The sequence below is a fragment of the Caretta caretta genome, chromosome 15, assembly GCF_965140235.1.
Source record: "Caretta caretta isolate rCarCar2 chromosome 15, rCarCar1.hap1, whole genome shotgun sequence".
Classification (NCBI taxonomy): domain Eukaryota; kingdom Metazoa; phylum Chordata; order Testudines; family Cheloniidae; genus Caretta; species Caretta caretta.
In genome coordinates, this window is record NC_134220.1 from 21,188,244 (window position 1) to 21,207,150 (window position 18,907).

At 41.4% G+C, this 18,907-nt stretch overlaps 1 protein-coding gene and 1 long non-coding RNA gene across 3 annotated transcripts in view; one reads left to right on the forward strand and one right to left on the reverse strand.

Annotated features, from left to right (window-relative positions):
- The window catches only part of LOC142069314 (uncharacterized), a 440,919-nt gene extending 434,414 nt beyond the window's left edge, over window positions 1–6,505 (forward strand). Inside the window, exon 10 of the long non-coding RNA XR_012665074.1 lies at window positions 6,223–6,505. This is a non-coding gene — a long non-coding RNA (uncharacterized LOC142069314). The remainder of the gene's footprint in view (window positions 1–6,222) is intronic.
- ADGRD1 (adhesion G protein-coupled receptor D1) overlaps window positions 1–18,907 on the reverse strand; it is a 240,070-nt gene that overhangs the window by 149,621 nt on the left and 71,542 nt on the right. The window lies entirely within an intron of this gene.

The following is an 18,907-nucleotide window of genomic DNA, read 5'->3' on the forward strand; positions in this document are numbered from 1 at the left end:
CAAAGGTCCATCTAGCCCGGTATCCTGTCTTCTAACAGTGGCCAATGCCAGGTGCTTCAGAGGGAATGAACAAAACCAGGTAATCATCAAGTGATCCATCTCCTGTTGCCCATTCCCAGCTTCTGACAAACAGAGGCTAGGGACACCATTCCTGCCCATCCTGGATGATAAACATTGATGGACCTAACCTCCATGAATTTATCTAGTTCTTTTTTGAACCCAGTTATGGTCTTGGCCTTCACAACATCCTCTGGCAAGGAGTTCCACAGGTTGACGGTGCGTTCTGTGAAAAAATACTTCCTTTTGTTTGTTTTAAACCTGCTGCCTATTAATTTCATGTGATGACCCCTAGTTCTTGTGTTATGAGAAGGCATAAACAACACTTCCATATTTACTTTCTCCACACCAGTCATGATTTTATAGACCTCAATCATATCCCCCCTTAGTCATCTCTTTTCCAACCTGAAAAGTCCCTATCTTATTAATCTCTCCTCATATGGCAGCCGTTCCATACCCCTCATCATTTTTGTTGCCCTTTTCTGAACCTTTCTAAGTCCACTATACCTCTTTTGAGATGGGGCAACCCCAGCTGCATACAGCATTCAAGGTGTGGGTGTGCCAGGGATTTCTACAGCGGCCACATGACAACTCCAGCTGCATCCCAACCAGCGCCTGGCATGAAACAGCACTGGGCTTTACCAAGAGTAGGGACAACAACAGCTCCAGTCCATCCCCACCCACTTCTCCTCTTTTCCCCACAAGAACAGGTAAGGCCATCTTTAATACCATGCAAGACACTATGAAACACGGGGGTGAGGGGTTTTTTCTAAAACTCCCACCAACTAAAGGGAAAGGGAACAAAGGCTGTTGTTAAAATAAAAGCCTTACTTAATACTTCACATTTCAAAGGCTTTAACTGGTTTTCCTTCTTTTCTGCATCTTTCATAAAAGGTAAAAGGATTTTTAATATGTGTTTGCCATGGTTCAAAGTAGGCTGAGGTCTCTGTATGCCAAACCCCCTCCCCCCCCGCCCCTTGTTAAACACTATTTAAAGTTGGATAGTGATTGGATGATGTTAATATCTTTGGCCCATATCTTCCATTTAAATTAATACAAACCACACATGTGGAAGGAATTAGGGAGAAAGTGGATGAAGGTTTTCTGTTAGAAAGAAGGAAGGAGAAACTACGTGTGCCCAACCATGGCCTAGACATAGGGAGAGTCCACAGTGGCTCAAGTGAGTATCACTACAGAGCTGTCAATCAGCTCGGAGCAGCTTGTGCTCCCCCCCAGCAATCAGTGAAGCATGAGCAATACATATCCCACCAGCATTTCAACATATCCATGCTGATGTGGGGCACTGCCATGAACTGGAGCCTCTGGCGGTTGTACGTTCTTACAGCGCCATCTGAACCAGGCCTGTGTTTTCTAAAACATAATGGATATTTTCATTTCTAGTGCTGCTAAAAGAAAAAAGCAGGGTGAATCTCGTGAGGGGCTGCCAGATTTCAACAAAACCTCCTCCAATAATTTATCTTGGAAGAGGGCCTGAAAAAACATTAGGATAGATCCTCAGCTAGCGTAAATCTATGTAGCCCCGCTGACTTCAGTGGAGCTATGTCAGTTTATGCCAGCTGAAAATCTGGACCCTTGTATTTTGCAAAATTTGAAAGAAGAGCAAAAACCATGGCAATAATCCTGATGTAGCCTAAATGGCAGCATTACAGGACCCTCACATTGAGCTGAAATGAACACATCAGAATAGCAACGTCAAGCCCCATGAGTAGTTCGTGCCTACAGTTCTAAGGTATTGGCAGCCCACAGGGTGCGAGAGCATATCACACAGGGTTCATAGAGCATCCGTGGCACGCCGGAAGTGAATGGCCTTGTTTCTGTTGCAACTGACATTTCTTAAAGGTATTTTTCTGCTTTCAATTATCTTTGTTTTGTTTTTCTCATAAGTTCACAGATGTGTGTGTGCGCGCATGTGTGGAAGGGGGGGAATCTCTCAATTTGTTTCTTCACAAGAGGTTAATTTCCATACAGTATATGGTGATCAAGCTGGATGGGATCAGAGACTTGTGCTCTGGAAAAGGAGGATGCTTATAGAGGTCTACTGAGTCATTTCACATTTGCAGTAGACAGCTTTCCTTTGGAAGATCAGAATTAGGTTATGGACAGTGGCTGCAGAATATAAATTTAAAACCATTATCCTTGACACTCATCATCATTAAAGATCCCTTAGCAAGAGTAGGAGGATTTCAGCACATGCCTTAGTTTGGTGCATGGAGCATTTATTCTTTCAGAAGAGTTGTTCCTAATTTGTATTTTTGTTTGAGTGACCTCCACAGCACGTTGACAATTTATGAAGAACAGTTCCAATAACGTAAATTTAACAGCTCTCGGCAGGGTTTGTGTTCTGAGGTTATTTCCATTACACCGAATCTCAGCAGAAAACTACTTTTTTTTTCTCATTTAAGTGAGTTTTAGTGTCTGCGAAAAGCTCCAGGTTGACAACACTAGATTGTGAAGTCTCCCAGTCAGTCACAGGGCAGTGTGACAAAGTTCCTCCTCTACCTTCGTGGGTCTTGTGCTTACTGGTGGATTTGCTCGCCTTGGAGCTTCACGGCAGCCCTCAGCTTGGCCGTTTTTCTGAACCCCCAGTCCAGGTCGACTCCTCCTGTATCTGACCAGGAGTTGGGGGTTTGGGGGGAACCCAGGCCCACCCTCTACTCCGGGTTCCAGCTCAGGGCCCTGTGGAATGCAGCTGTCTAGAGTGCCTCCTGGAACAGCTGTGCAACAGCTACATCTCCCTGGGCTACTTCCCCATGGCCTCCTCCCCACACCTTCTTTATTCTCACCATAGGACCTTCCTCCTGGTGTCTGATAATGCTTGTACTCCTCAGTCCTCCAACAGTCCGCGTTCTCACTCTCAGCTACTAGCGCCTCTTGCTCCCAGCTCCTTACACGCGCACCACAAACTGAAGTGAGCTCCTTTTTAAACCCAGGTGCCCTGATTAGCCTGACTTAATTTATTCTAGCAGTTTCTTGATTGGCTGCAGGTGTTCTAATTAGCCTGTCTGCCTTAATTGTTTCCAGAAAGTTCCTGTTTGTTCTGGAACCTTCCCTGTTACCTTACCCAGGGAAAAGGGACCTACTTAACCTGGGGCTAATATATCTGCCTTCTATCACTCTCGTGTAGCCATCTGGTCTGACCCTGTCACAGCAGGTACAGAAGACAGAGTCACAACCCACATTCCTTTCTCACCTCTTGGACACTTAAGGCTTTTCTGGAGGATCACCTTTAGGGAATATAAATACATCCAGTTTTATTCTTCAATCCCTTTCAATCCTTGACCCTTATTGTGTGACTGCCAATAAGAGTGTCAATTGGTGTCAGTTCTGTTCGTGGATTTGTGAAGTGTTTCTTTGTCTACTATAAACTGGACTGGACACTAGTAACTTACACCCTGATTCTGAAAAAAGTATACACATGCTTAATTTTAAGCACGAGTAGTCCCAAAAGATGCTATTTCTGTTTTAAATTAACTCTAATTAGTTCCAACAAGACAAAGGAAGTCTAATGCAGAAAAAATTATAGCATTGCCAAGAACTGCTCGTAAAGCTAAAACACTATTTCTACGTCCATAAACAGAGGGAAAAAAAACAGCATTTCTAAGAAAAGTTCCCTGTATAACTTGTACTTACATGAACCACAAGACAGTTATATTTAAAGTATAGCCGAGTAGAAGGATTACCAGTACTTTATTCTTGACTATTATTCTATTCAAAGGACATTGCTAAAAATGTTTTTATTAATCTAAATAAAAATCTTTTATTCTTTGGGCTCAATTCACTTGCATGGACCCAGTTCCCAATGACTTCATCAGGTGACATGCCTGGGAAAGGCCTGATCCAAAACCCATGGAAGTCAGTGGTACGACTCCCATGGACTTCAGTGGGCTTTGGATTAAGCCCTATAGGTAGGCAGACATGGGGCATTGCTGTTTAGAATAACCCTGGGAGCTTAAAACTGAGGCTGCAATCCTGCAATCTGTCTGCTCACATAAGAAAATTTAATCATATGTCTAAGTATTTTCATGATTTCAGCCTGAAATTGACTCTACCATTTCCCCCCTTTTCATTACATGACAATACTGGTTTGTTACTGTAAAGTTGCTTAGCATAGTGTATTTTATTTTATTTTGAGGGTGGGGAGTGGAAATATTGACACTCTTGGAAAAGTTACAATGACAAATACTTTGGAAACAGATATAAGAAAAAAAGGAAAGTTCAATTTTGGCCCTAACAGCCTTGAGAGTAACCCTTTACACAATGTCTAGTTTTAGGCACTAATCCTGAAATCAGATCTGACTGGGCTGACTCCTGTGTGACTTTTGGTGCATCTGAGAAAAAAATTCAAAATAGGAAGTTAATGGAGGAAAATATCTGGGGTGTTATAAGGTTAGTTGAACCCATAATAAAGATATACCAGTTTCATTGCCCAGGAGCCTGGCACTAAGAGCTGGTAGGTGCTGAAGTGAAACAGTTAAACTGATGTAATGTTTGAGTTGTGTTTGGTTTGTTTAACTCACATTAACATTTTGAGGAGGAAATCAACTTTATTGCCCAGGACTGTCCAGCATGCTACATTCCATCTGCAGGATGGCCTGGCACCACCAGCCAGAGTGTTGGGAAGGGCTGATGCACATTGCTGAAATTTTGCTAAAAGCCTGACATTTTTGTAGCTGGCATGCACGGGACAGAATGAATCCTGGAAAATACTTGCACAGATTAAGCTGAAAGAATGTGGGGCAAATATTAAATTATAAACCAAACCAATTTTGAAAACAAAAACCAAATCAGGCTGCAGTAGCCATTTATCATAGTCATTTAACATCTGACTTTCAAGATAAGACAGATGAGTAGGCGGGGAAGGAGCAGAGGGCACTCCTGTCTTGTGCTCATATGTAGAGGGTTATCCTGAATGTGGCAGGGCTTTCCCTCCCTCCATTCTCCAAAACTCCTTTCTCCTTGATTTGGTACCTAAAAAATCTGGTCACCTTTATATAGATTTGGCAACATGATCAATATATAAGTCCACCCTGACATCTGAAAGTGATCATTTTACTGCCCATGCTGAAGGAATGTTTCCCCACAAGGGTAGGGAGTTTTATGAGAGTTATAAAAAGTTACTGGCACTGCAACATATTATCATTGCAATATAAACTACTGATCTGCATGTCAGCTATGGACTGGCTAGAATAGCAGCCAGATATATCCTTCTGCAATGAGAGGGCAGGGAACCTCATGGAGAATTGCCTCGCTTTGCAGCCTTTCCCCAAGGTCAATCATTTTACTCCTCCTTAAGGGCCATGTGTTCAAATCCTAGGGGATTAGAGAGGTCAGGCTGAAAGTCATTCATAATAATCCCTCCTAATTCTTATATACAGCTTTTCCATTCATAGATCTCAAAGGCTTTGTAGCAGTTGTTGCTTTATTTACCAGACTTGAGCTAAACTAAAGAGAATTAAATAGACTGAATTCTTAAAATACAAGACACAAAGATGCAGTTCAGCTCTTATAGTTCAGTGATTGAACAACCTTCCTTTCAAAACGTTCTGAGGTTCATTATTTTTTATTTATTTAACTAACATTTTACTGACGTTTGCAGAATGTCCACACGGGCACAAAAGCAGATTTCACAAAAATGCTAATAGCCGACATTTATATTGTGCCTTTCATTCTTAAGCTCATTATGAACAATAATGGATCGAGGAACCATTTCGCCCACCACTGATATGCCATTACTGCTGGCCTGAAATAGGGCAGTGATTTAACATACAAAAATTCAGAGAAGGAAGAGAAGAAGAATTCTATTTCCAGTAGGCAATGCTGATATCATTGAACACCCTGGTTAAGATGGTCACTGCTCTGCAGCAGCTACTCATATACTGGATAGCAGCATGCAGAAGAGAACCCCATCCACTGGGCTGCTACTTCCCCTTCTGCATAGGTAGGTGGGCACATGAACTTGATCTAGATGACTCAGTTTTACAGTGGTACGCCTGCCCCCAAACGCAGAGACGAAACTGAATCCTCCACACATCGTGACCTTGCATGCCCCACACAGGGGAGGCCATCATTTTGGCCACAACTGTATGCTTGCATGCCTGACTAAAAACATCATGGCACATTACTGCCTTTCTGTTCCCTTTTCAGAATATTGGCAATACAGGGCAACTGCAAGTACTGTCAAACAAATGGAAGAGATGCACCATTTTCGACTGGAACAATTCATCTATATACAGGTGATGCCATCACTTTCCATACGTTTAAAAAAATGCAGTGGGCTCTCAGTGATCCTTCAGTGTTTCCAGGACACATTTTTCCTTTAATAAGTGTATAGCTGTTGGCTGAAGATTCACAATCGAGGTGTCATGAAAAACATTTAAAAAATTGATTCAGTCATGCAAAACATATATGAATAAAATATAAAGAACTTTTGGGACCTTTCTCTTTATTTTTTTTGCTCCTCTCTCAGAAGCCCAGCTTAAATGTTGCACTCCACTCTCAGTCCAAAATGTGGACAGAGAGTCTTCTCAGCAGCTAATGGGAACAGAGGCCATTGACCAGACAAATCACTTTATCTTGTACATATGCACACACAAGAGGGGCTTGAAAAAAAGAGATAATTTCTAGTGAAAACAGAATGTGTAATTAGGTGACCCCTTTGACCCTCTGCAACAAGGTGATCTTCGGCTACCTATTTAAGGTAAGTAAGTATATGGCTCCCATCACCATAGTATCCGAGTGTCTCACAATCTTTAATGTATTTTATCTTTGCAACACTCCTGAGAAGTAGGGCAGTGCTATTATTCCCAGTTTACAGATAAGGAACTGAGCCACAGAGAGGCTAAAAGACTTTCCCAAGGTCACACAGGAAGTGTGTGGCAGAGCAGGGAACTGAACCCAGGTGTCCCAAACCCCAGGGTAGTGCCTTCCTCTCTCTCAGCCCATGGTAGGAGGGAGCAGAGTGTTGTCTGATCCTTACCCAGCAGGAAAAGGAGTAAATACACCTCTAGCTTTTTGGCTTACTATTCCATTCTACATTTATGAATTGACTAACTCCTTGACACCTACGGCCATGGCACATATCATTGCTGCGCTCAGGAGAAGTCTTATACCTAGCACCAAGAGGCTAGAGTATGTGAGAGGAAAAGTTCACTGATCAGAAGGAATGGGATGCTGAAAAACCCACTGAAAGTTAGCTGTCAAGGATGATTAATCCTATTTTCCAATAGAAATGGAATTTGCTAATTAATTAAAGCTCCTGTAATGAACTCCACCCAGGTAAACGCCTGTGCCACTGGAGAGCTCATTGCAAGGTAAGGAGCTTAGATTCAGAACTGTGTATTCATCCATTCCCTGATTTGAAGCAACAGCACTGTGACAGAGGATCCAGGGCCTGTCAATTTACATTCCATAACAAGATAAATTCATAAAGGAAAAAGTTTTAAAAGGGTTACATCCCAGCTACCTCTGTGTCCAGCAGAGGCAGAGATCGCATTTATACAGCAGCAGGCCATAAACTAGCTCCGACAAAAAAGGACATTGGCACAGATTGAAAGTTGATCATTTTGCTTGATCCAAAGAAATGGCAATCCCTAGGGTTTATGACATTCCAGCTTTCAAGACAGCAAAAAATGGGAAGGGAACTCTCAAAGGACTGGAGAGCATAGTAATTAGTAACCTGGCTTCACCTCCCTCCTCAGAGCCTCAGATCAAAGATTCCTTTATGAAGTGTTGAATTGTTCTCCGACAGGTTTTTGTATAGATCACCAATGCATTGTAGTTTTCTCAGGAAATCAGTGGTGTCATGGAGATAGCTGGGAGTGCTGGCGGCATAGAGTCTGAGCACAAATCAGATATTAGGAATGGCAATATACAAAAACCTGTCGAACACTTCAACCTTGCTGGACACACAATAGCAAATTTAAAGGCAGCCATCCTGCAGCAAAAAAACTTCAGGACCAGACTTCGAAGAGAAACTGCTGAGCTTCAGTTCATTTGAAAATTTGACACCATCAGCTCAGGATTAAACAAAGACTGTGACTGGCTCGCCAACTACAAAAGCAGTTTCTCCTCCCGTGGTGTTCACACCTCAACTGCTAGAAGAGGGCCTCATCCTCCTTGATTGAACTAACCTCGTTATCCCTAGCCTGATTCTTGCTTGCATATTTATACCTGCCTCTGGAAATTTCCACTACATGCATCCGATGAAGTGGATATTCACCCACGAAAGCTTACGCTCCAATACATCTGTTAGTCTATAAGGTGCCACAGGACTCTTTGCCTCTCTTTCCTCTGTAACTAAGATGAGGGTACCGAATCTAGTTTGGCTTATGGACAGTGTAAATCTAGATATATTAAGCAAACTGTTGCTTTTGTTGTAATTCTATCTTCCCTCTGCTTTTCATAAATCTTGCTTTGGTTAATATTGCTATTATATGGGTAATATTAAGCAGACATCCCTGGAGAAGAGAGAGCCCTGTGTCCTCTAAGGAGACAAGTTGAAGGGTAAGGCAAAGTTTCTAGGACCTACACCTACAGTGTCAGTCAAGAGGCCTTGGCGGAGGTATTGGTCCCAGGGAGCTATGTTACTATCAGGTTGCAGGGGATGAACACAAAGTTGTAGGCTGAGAGGCTGAAGGCCCAAGCAGGCGATGAGAGTCGTTGGCCATGTTGGTCACAAAGCACTGTTCCAAGAATGTGAAAGGAGAACCCATTCAGAATGTGCTAAGGATGTGCTTTCAAAAGGGCTGGGTGAATAATGTAGCTGGCAGAATTTGTTTCTTTTTTCTGTTCATGACCTGTCCAAGTTCTCTGCTTTCTCAAATTTATCCATTATTCACCAAATCATTTCTGTAAATATTCTTGGTCTATAGATTATTTGTGAGCAGCTCATTTTAAGGACGAAATCTGCAAAACTCCAAATTTCTTCTGCTTTTTTGGGCACAGACCACATGCTATTGTTTGTTTCCTCAATGAAAGAGTATAATTCTTAAAATCAGGTTCTTATGGTGGTGCTTGTTAATAATATACCTGTTTGAAATTTCCTTTCCAGGAATATCCTGCAATTACTTAATTTGCTGCTTTTCCAAACATTTCTGCTAGTACACTTATTTGCTAAGCAGTTGTACAAAAAACACTAAAGGGGGTGCTAGCAAAGTTGAAGCGAGTTTGTTAAAAAATTGGAACAAAAACATTTATGGAACTTTGTTATGACATTGATCTAGCTCTAATTATCACAATGAGAAAGACAAAACAGAATTTTTAACAAGTACCCAAAAGCCCAATCCTGGGATACACTAAACATCCTCAACTGAATTCAAAGGTAGTTGAGAGCAATCAATAATTTGCAGGAGCAGGCCTACAAGCATGGAAATACTCAGTACATAAGTCTGCTGTTTACTGAAGTTATGCCTGTCTCTTGTTCCCTTGGACACACCTTGCACCACCATAATAAAGTATCAGAGCATCTGCAGCTGCTATTACGCAGTTTTCGTGGCGGTGTGTTTCTAATGTTTCGTCAGGTTTGGGTATTTCCAGGATTTAGTTGGGTTGGCCTGTTTGAGTGGGTGGATGAGAAGTAAACACTGAATTAAAGTGAGATCATAAAACCCAAGTGGGTTAGGTATGTCTGAGGTCACAAATTCCTTGAAAGAAATAATTAGGCTCAACTGTGTCCAGGAGATTGTTTTTCTATTTCTCCCCACCTCCCCCTTCAGAAGGAACACAGAGGTACATAGAATTATTAGATCAACTAGCTGGATTGTGCAATAGCTCGTGAACGCTGTTTTATTTCAGCCCTCGTCACTGGACATTACTGTGCTACTGGGACCTTCTTGTAAATTTCACTAGCTAAAGGGAAAGCCCCAAAAGGAAATGAAAAGAAAACGCCTCCTGCTATACAGATAACACCGCTCTTTGTAAGAATGTAAGAGTAAAAATTTCAAAGGCAGAAGCAAAAGATAAGCCTGCAAAAATGCATTTGTATCCATTGAGCCTACACAAACCTGCATTTATGACTACGAGTGAGAACACGCATGTGCCAAATAGACAACTGCATGTATACATGCCCATTTGCATGCACAATTACCCATTCTGTTTGTACAAGCACTTGCTGGTGCATGCAACTGTAGGTTTGTGTGTGCTCACACCCAGTTTGCCGCCGTGGTTCCCATAGCAAGTTCACTTGTAAATGTGGTCATGAGCATCTTACTCAACCACACTTATTAAATGCTTTGGATATGCAGGATTCAAGATTTCTGCACATCAGAGGGTCATGTTCAAGCACTGCATGTGAACATTGCTTTTTATGCCTATTTGGAACACAATGGCTACTGATCCTGGCATGGGAATAATGCCTTTCTGAAACAGAAATTCTGATTGTGATGTTGTCTTTTGCTAGATTAGATTATTCCCTTGATCATTTTCTTCCTTTTTCCCCACACCAACACTTGCTCTAAGTCTTGGTGGATTTTCAGTATAAACATTTCTTCTCCTTGAAGGGTTTTGAGTAAAAACACAACATAATGCTTTACAAGGAGAAAGCATGCAACCTGGTTACCTCACAGTTCCATGGTGACAATTAAGAAAGGCTCAGAATGCTGCATTCTCGGATACTAGGAAGAGAAGGGATGATCATTACACTCCTCTGCCCTAAGGGTTTGTCTATATAGTGCTTTAGTCTACACCTCAGGGTTATAAATTTTGTTGTCTGCACTAGTGTGTTGTGCACTAACTGGTCTGAATGGACCATCCTGGAACGCACTCGATGCTCTCTAGTGCATGTTACCATAACGCTGTTTCAGGGTTTCAGCACTTTCTGGGCACAGTACTGGTGTGGACTAAAGCACTGGTGCCTGATTTAAGAGGTTAATGTTATTAACTTGGATAGTATGGGTTATCGGCTTGTCAATTAATCTGATCAGAAGATAAGAAGAAACCTGTAAGAAAAGATAGGCAGGCAAGCAAGCAGGCTACAGCACCATGTAGAAAAGTCCTACGCATAGGCTACCACTTGGCAAACGAGTCCAGTTTAAGGCTTGTTTTCACTTTCAGAGTCCTTAAACTGTGTTCTAGGGCAGAGACCCTCAGGTGGTATAAATCAGTATAGAGACCCTAGAGGCCACATTTAGGCTGCTAGGTAAGGGATTAAAGTCCAGGACATCCATAGTAACGTTCTCTGAAATGTTTCCGGTTCCACATGCAGGGCTAGTTAGACAGGCAGAACTGCAGGGGTCTGAGAGTGGATGAGACGGTGTTCAGAGGAGGGATTTAGGGTTATTAGGAACTGGGGAACCATTTGGGAAAGGAGGAGCCAACGCAGGAAAGATGGGCTCCATTTAAAGCAAAACAGAACCAGATTGCTGGCATGTAAAATTTAAAAAGTCATAAAGGAGTTTTTAAACAAAGAACTGAGGAAAAGACAACAGCTGTAGAGGAGCACACTGTTTGGACAGAGACATCCCTTGGGGCGGGTTTATTAAAGGGGATACTCTATGCCTAATAAAGAGGAGAGGATAGAATTTGATAAAGTACAGGTAGGAACTGAAGAAAACAGTCAAATGAAAGAGAGTCCCATTCAATTACATCACATGAAGGCAGACGACTAAATACTGACAAATTTTATAAGTGCTTGTATATAAATGCAATACACCGAAATACTAAAACGGGAGAATTGAGTGCCTGGTTTTTAAAATGAGACTATTGACATAATAGGCATCAGAGAAACTTCATGGAACGAAAATAATCAATGGGACACAGTAATTCCAGGATACAAATTATATAGGAACGACAGAGTAGATCATACTGGTGGGGAAATGGCACTCTATGTGAAGAAAGCATAGAGTCAAATATAGTAAAAATCTTAAATGAATCAAGCAGCTGCATAGAATCTCTACTGGGTAGAAATTCCATGCTTGAATACCAAGAGCACAGCAGTAGGAATATAGTAGTGACCAACTGACTAGGACGGTGGTGGAGATTGTGAAATGCTCAGGGAGATTAGAGAGGTTACAAAACCAGAAAATCCAACAATAATGGGGGATTTCAACTATCCCCATATCGACTGGTGACATGTCACCTCAGCATGGGATGCAGAGATAAAAATTTCTAGACACCATTAATGTCTGCTTCTTGGAGCACCTAGTCCTGTAACCCACAATGGGAGAGGCAATTCTTGATTTACTCCTAAGGGCTGCACAGGGTCTGATAGAAGAGGTGAATAGAGCTGAACTGGTATGTTAAAACAACCATAATGTAATAAAATGTAACATCCTTGTAAGGGGAAAAATACTAAAGAAATCCACCACAATAGCATTTTACTTCAAAAAGGGGAACTACACAAAAATGAGGAGGCTAGTTAAACGGAAATTAAAAGGAACAGTCACAAGAGTGAAATGCCTGCAAGTTAAATAGAAACTTTCTAAAAACACCATAATAAAGGCTCAAACTATGTGTATACCCCCAAACTACAAAAAAATAAAAGGACCAAAAAATGCCACCTGATTAAACAGTGTAAAAGAGGTGGTTAGAGACAAAAATATTTTTTTAAAATTGAAACTCAAACCCTACTGAGAAAAACAAAAAGGAAGATAAATTCTGGGAAGTCAAGTGTAAAAGTATAATTGGACATGCCAAAAAAGATTTTGAAGAGCAACTGGCAAACGACAAAAAAAAAAATCCCAACACCCCAATAGCTAAAAAAAAAAAAAAAATGTATATCAGAAGCAGGAAGCCTGCCAAACACTCAGTGAGGCCACTGGACTATGGAACTGCTAAAGGAGAACTCCAGGAAGACAAGCCCCTTGTGAAGAAGCTAAATGAATTTTTTGCATTTGTCTTCACTGCATAAGATGTGAGGGAGATTTCCACACCTGAGCCATTCTTTTTTGGTAGCAAATCTGAGGAACTGTCCCAGATTGAGGTGTCAAAAGAGGTGGTTTTGGAACAATCTGATTAATTTAACAGTAATAAGTCACCAGGAACAGATGGTATTCACCCAGGAGTTCTGAAGGAACTCAAACATGAAATGGCAGAACTTTTCACTGTGGTATGTAACCTACTGTTTAAATCAGCCTCGGTACCAGATGACTTGCAGATAGCTAATTTAATGCCGATTTTTAAAAAAAGGCTCCAGAGGTGATCCTGGCAATTATAGACCAGCAAGCCTAACTTCAGTACTGGAAAATTGGTTGAAACTATAGAAAAGAACAGAATTATCACACACATAGATTAACAATACGTTGGGGAAGAGTCAGCATGCCTCTTGTTGGGGAAGCGTCAGCATGCCTCACCAATATGTGTAGCCTTATATGATATCACTGTGTCAAGAGGATATGGTACATAATATAATACCAGAAATGGTGTCTTATGTTACATGATACAAAATATGATACACTAGAGTCTAGATCTACTGAACAAGTTAAGAAATGAAACAATCAGAGATTGATCATTTCATACAATCCGAGGACAAAGTGAGTCTGGCAAATTAGATATTAGAGTACAAGCAAAATCCCATACTGTCTTTTTAAGAGGATGGAGTGAGGCCTGATTGGTATTTAAAATTTTCAAGGCTAATTTTATCACCAAGACAGGTATATCAAGTTCTAAGTGGCTTTAATTACCACTCCCACAAGCAATAAAATAATTTACCTGTCACTAAGCAACACTCAAGCAAAATTATTTTCTTGGTTTAGAAAATAAAGAAAAATCATTTCCAAATATGAAATTCCACAACTGATTATTACAGATGAAAGCAAATCCTTCCAGCACAAATGGGAACCAAGAAGTGAGATTTCATCAGTGTAGCTGAATTATTACAAACATTCCTCAGGAAAAACAAATTCCCTGGTATCTCTGGTGCCTTCTCTTAGTTCAGTACTTAGTTCAGTACAAACAATCAGTATTTTGTCTGAATTATTACAAACAGACCAAAGTAAAGAGCACAAGACAGAAAGTCTGTTGTACTCTTGAAATGATCACTAACCAAATTATTTAAAACATGTTTTTATGCTAGTAAAAATGTTGATGTCAAAATTTTGCAAAAGCAATTTCACGCAGCTTGATTCATATTTATTTCTCTGCTCATAAACTTTTATTAATAAGAAATCTTCTTCAATTAATGGCCCACTCTGATTGACTGTTTTATATTCAAAGCCATAAGTAAATATGCAACAGAGAAAGAGAGCTTTTACACCACTGTGCATGCACCCATTTAAAAAAAAATCCCATATTCGAATATACCTTAGCTCATAATCACAATAAATATATAGTCATAGTTAGGGTTCTCCTATAATCTCCCCAACCTATGGAGACAAAGGAAATTTACTCGTGTTGATGTAGTCCCATTTCAAACAGGACTATGTTAATGTGAAGTAGGTACCTTTTAGAGCATGCCAGCAGCGTCTACATGGGGTAGCTAGAGCACTCTACAAATCAGACCTCTCTGGTGCCAAGTAGACAAGTCTTAGCCATATTGTTCCTATCCCATGCTCTACACAGTTGAAGAATGAGGCAAATCCTCAGTTGGTGTAAAACAAAGTTAATGGTGCTACACTGATTTACACCAGCTAAGAATTCTGATCATCTGAGTGCAGAGAACAGTAAGCAAACATTTCCCATTAGACTCTGTGACAGATATGCATCAAGGGATGAATTTAATCCCTAAATCCATAGACCTCATGGGAGGTTACCAATCATAGCCAAATAAACTCTTCCCACAATACACCAAGTAATGCTAATATTAGCAGATGTTTAATTCCAGGATGGCAGTATTGTGGCCCCAATTCACTAAAGCACTTAAGTACATTCATAAGCCCCATTAAAGCAATGGGATTTAAGTATGTGCTTAACTTTAGGCACATGCTTAAGTACTATACTGAATAGGGATGGTAAATTGGAGGCTATATGAGTGAAAAAGATTGAGGGAGTACATGACACAGAGAGAGAAAGGTTGCACAAATAGACATCAAGAAATAAGACTCACTCTAAAGTGAAATTCACTTCAGTGCAAAGGGCTAGCCCAAAGCTCAAGCCCCAAAAATACCCTATTTCGATGGCTTAAGTGGGACTTAAGTTATGCATGGGTTGAACTTGCATTTATTTAATTCCCCTTCTATTCTGAAAATCTGATCTATGATTTTAACAAAAATCTCTACTCAAGATAAATACCAAGTATTTCTCAATGCGAAATGTACCAAATCACTGTGGTACCTGTTACAGGATAAAATTGATTCCCCTTTTGTAATCTTTGGAAACGTTACTTGAACCTATCTACTAAGCTCCATATGAGTAAATTCTCACTCAGTGATCTTGTCACGGGGACAGCAAAATAGCATATGCTCTTCTGTAACAATCTGCTTAGTGGCAGAATAGAGCAGAACAGTCACTTCTATAAAATGCAAACAAAAACAGAATATTTGTATCTGTATATAAAATAAGAGAGAGCTCTCGTTACTAAACCACTTCTTTCCATTCCTCTAACGAGAAGCCACATAATTTATCTTGTGACTTCTTTTGACCTTTTACTTTTAGTTGGATAATGCATTTCTGGTACCAGTTAGGTCATTCACTTTTAAAATTCTTCATTGTCACTCCGCAGACATTTTCTTGACAAGAATCATCTTCAACCAACTTTCAAGAAGTCTTTGTATATCTCCCTAAAGTCTACTTTCTCTTCCCCAGAGCCTATGAGACATTACTTTCTGCATCTATCTTCATAAGCATTGCCAAAGCTCAGGAGGTTATATAACCTTTAGATCTGGGATGTTCCGCAGCTGCTCCGCCTTAGTTAACATCTGTGGCTTCTTTCCAAGATCGACAGTAAGTCTAAAATGGTGTTTCCTTTTATATACTAAAAACCTGAATACTGGCACTAGGCATTTGGAGTTTCCTTTGGCCCCAACCCTAACAGAGCAAATAAAGCCCAAACATTAAAATATAGCTTGTCTAAGGAAAAGACTCCTCAAACCCAACAAACAAATACGTTAGCACTTAGGGATTTGCATAGCAGAACCACAGTCGCTAGAACAAGGCATGGGAAGAGCACGTGAAACAGGCCAATTCGCCCACCATAGTCTGGGTTTTGGTCATGTAGATTTGTTATGTGGAATGACTGATGGCTAGCACACCCACACAACCGCTGGGCTGTCCAGTAAAGAAGTCTCTTTTGTGGGACACAAAGATGTGCAAAGGCCCTTATGTGTTTTCCACTCATCTGGCCCCTTGTGCAGCAAAAATGCACTGTTTCCATTGTCTTCGGTCTTCTTATATCTGCATTTACCACCTGCTTTTTTTAAGATGTTGAACACTTGTGACTTCCATTTAAGTCAGCAGGAGTTGTGGATGCTCAGAACCACTAAAAGTCAAGTCCTAATGACAATTTGGCCATCATTGCGGTTTCTGAACATGGTGCCTTTGCTGCTTGCTCCCTGCCTACCTCAAGCTCTTTCTCGCTTTTCTCACTCTAAACCTCAGTTTCAAACTTTCCCCTTTCCCTAAAGTTATTTACTCCAATTCTCTGATAGTTTTTCACTTCTCCTATTATTATATTAGCATTGGGCCCCGACAGTGAATGGCTATGACCATCTGCCACTTCTGTTCATCCCTCTTTCTTGATTCTGGGTAGCCCTTCCCTAGTGCTTCGGTGTTCAAGTATTCCAGTGCTGTATCTAAAGTAATCCTTTTAAGTTTGCAAACTCATATGCAAGCAACTCCTAAGCTCTAACGGGTCACTGACTAGCTGCATGATGTTGAGCAAGTCACTTAGGCCAAAATTTCCAACACTATCCACTAATTTTGAGAAACACAGTTTTGAGGGGCCATCTTGGACCCAATTTTCGGAAGCATTGAGTCCCCACAACTATGACAAAAGCCATTGGCAGCAGCAGGTACTTAGCACCTGTGAAAATTAGGCCTACGATGCCTCATTTTGGATGTTCAAAAACCAAAGGTGCTCCAAAATTAGAAGTAATTCTAAGTAATTCGTAATTACTTAAATTAGTAATTCGGCTGAAGTAGTAAAAAGGACCTGCCAGGTTAATATCCTGAGTCAGTATTTTGCATTTATCCTTTACAGATGCAGGAGATTTCTCTTTCTGTGTAGCTATTTTATTAACTTATGTAAATTTGTCTCTTTTCTTCTGTCCCCTCTATCGCCTTCCCTCCCCCCCCTTCCCCACTCGCTAAAGCAGGGGTTTCCTTAACGGTGGGTTGAGGTGCACCATGTATGCCCTTGAGGCGCACACACACACACACACACTCTCACTTCTCCAGGGCCGTAGGCAGAAGCACGGGGAGCAGGATCTGGTGGAGGCAGCTGCACAGAGGAAGCAAGTGAAGAGTCAGCAACCAGAGGCACATTCCCCACCACACCCATGCTCTCACTTCCCTGGAGAGGAGGCAGCAGTGTGAGGAGCAGGGCCCGGGCAGCAGAAAGGCAGAGGAAGCACCTCCTGGGGCATGTGCAGGACAGGGACAGGCTGCTGGCTGTCTGCTCGCTGGCGCCAAATGCTTCATCATCCCCACTGCTGCTGCTGCCCGCATTCCACTCTTATTTCCCCTGGGAAGCAAGCAGCTGGGTGGGGAATGAGATCCAGGCATCAGCAGCAGTGCAGAGGAAGCGGTCGGAGACAGTGAGTGGACAGTCAGCAGTCTGGCAGGGATCACAGCCTTACCGTAGGGTGAGAGGGGTTCTCTGGGTCTGCTGGAGGGGGCAGGGCAGGGTGAGCAAGAGCAAGGGGGCTGGGATGTGACCTCAAGCCAGTTCTGCTAGTAATAATAGTCTTTGGAATCGTTTTGCCCCCCGCAGCTGAAATGTCTAGGAGAGAGGAGATCTGAGGCTGTCTCTCCTCAAGTAGGATGCTCTGGCTGAAATAATGAAATCACATCATATAGCGCCTGCATCCATCTCAAGTGCACTTTCTTCTTGGAAGCCATTAAATGATAGCTTGAAGAAACAGAGTGCTAAAATCTGTTGAGAGTCATTGAAGAGGAGGAAGGTGTGTAGAGCTGTTCTTGGGATGAGTCACTGAAATGCAGTTCCTCTTGGCTAGCTATACCCTGAAAGCAATCCTGTTGCTGACCCTGGGGGTGTTATGCTCATAAATCAGGGAGGACTTTTTCATATTTTTAAAAGGGAAAATCCCTCTTTAGCTGCTGCATATTTCCAGTTGGGAAAACAATTCCAACTTACTGTTAATAACCATAAATATCATTAGATATCTATGAGCTTTGCAGCAAAGCAGAGGGAATTTAGCTAAAACATCCTAGATAACAAGCTTCAGGGTAGAGACAAGAACAAACAGAAATTCACCATACCGACATTTCTCTAGAGTATGTCTCTTACGCCTTCCTTGAACTAACATGAATGCTGTTTCTGAAGCCAAACTCCTTCTTTTATTTCTATTATGTAAACTACATGGAACTATTATTTTTAGATCTGAAGCTTCATGGTAAGAGAACCTATAATCAGCCAGGCTGCCCCTTCTAATAATTACAATTACAACCACAACACAATGCCAGATTGTTTAAGTTTATCTTGTTAAAATTGTACAATGGAAAGGATCTATTTAATTTTGCCAGAAAGGGAAAAGCCAAACCCTCGCTCCACAGCTACAGGACTCTATTCCCTACTGGCAGCCAAGCTATATTCGTCCATTGCAGATGGGACATAAGAGATAAGGAGTGTAAGCAAGGCCAGAATTTGGACCAAAATCTGTACATAGTTACTCACTGTCTTTCGACCCCTAATCACCAACGGCTAGGCTGGGTATTTTGTTTCTACTGGGGTTGTATGAATAGCAGGTGTGTTCCTCCCTTCCCTCCACAATATTTTTTA